Raw genomic sequence first — 1,619 nt, forward strand, 5'->3', positions numbered from 1 at the left:
GAGAGAGAGAGAGAGAAAATATGGGGTCATAACATTGTACTAACAGTGATGCGCCAATTACACGGGACAATATGCAAGACAAAATCGTTTCAACCATTTTATCTATTTGCATTATATTTTTACCTGTTGAATTCGAATACACTGTCCAAAGGCTATCACATCATAATTTTGAAAAAAATGACATTAAAGATGCAGAAACGGCAGCTTATTTTTAAGATTATAATCTTTTTATTATATTATACTTTGTCAATTTTGCTTTTTGGCATGCTTTGATTACATTTTGATGTATTATGTTTTTGGTAGATTAAAAAAAACACAATAAAAATATTATATTACATAATTATTTTCACGTTTTCTTATGCTTTCCAAAATATGTGAATTTAACACTGTATAGTGACAAAATTTTTATTCTCTCCCATGAGATTATGACTGAATGCTGTATAACTCGAAAAGCGAGGCAGAGAAGGAAAGTTACAGATGCAACTACTCTCGCAAAAGAAAAAAGAATTACTAAGCTTTTCACATAAAATTTAAATGTAATTGAGTTGTATAATTTTTATGAATAAATATATTGAAAACAGATATAATTTATTTAATATAATTAAATAAATACATATATGTAAATTGTAAATAAATGTAAAATAGATTCTATGAATTAATTTTTTATTACTAATTTTTTCAATTATAAATAATACAATATAAAAACATCGATATCGTTGTAAAAGAATTATAGATGATGAAGCAAATTTAAAATTGTTTTCTTTTAATTTGGATCATCAAATTCTTATAAAAACAATGCAAATTTTTAAAACAACTTTCAAAAATTTTAATTTTGTTACCCTATATTATATGTAAATGTAAATTCAATGTTTGCAATAAAATTGACAAGCAGAATGTTTACATCACTAAGTGCAAGAAGTCGCAGAAGAAAAAGCATGTTAATTGAATTATGATTATCTGTATCACATTAAAGAAAAAGTTAATTATCAAGTTATAGTATTGGGATATTAAATGACAAGACAGTTGCATAATAATGTTTATCGGATAATAAAAAAATTACTTAATATTTTACATTTAAAAAAATTTCAAAGAATAAAAAATCGGCTTTTTAAGTTGTGATCAAAGAGTAAAAACAAAATTGTTGACAATTTATAATACATGCGCGAAATTATTACTCTGCAATCCAATAGTCGACAAGTTATCAATTCTCACCTAACAAAGACGTTACCTGACAATATATTAATCTGTTTTTACGTTTCTAGTTTTCTGAGCGTTTTGCATGCAGGACAAAGTGATGCCACGGATTTTTGAATTTGCGAACACACAGTGACCATGATCTGGAAATGGGTCGACGTAAACATTTACGTCATTTTGCGTGAAAAAAGGGTATCAAAATAAATCTAGAGAAATGCCATTAACATATATTATTCAAGATATTGACTGCATTCTATACAGAGCATATGTGTTATTCATTAGACAGTGATCCAGTTTCACATAAAAGAAATGTTTGTATTAAAAATCTAAAGTAGACTATGTCAGAAAAGTAAACTATATATATGAATATTTAGCGATTCAAGATTACTGTGCTTTATATTTTTATATTTAGATGTTATTTGGAT

This window comes from Atta cephalotes, assembly GCF_000143395.1.
Source record: "Atta cephalotes unplaced genomic scaffold scaffold00037, whole genome shotgun sequence".
NCBI lineage: Eukaryota > Metazoa > Arthropoda > Insecta > Hymenoptera > Formicidae > Atta > Atta cephalotes.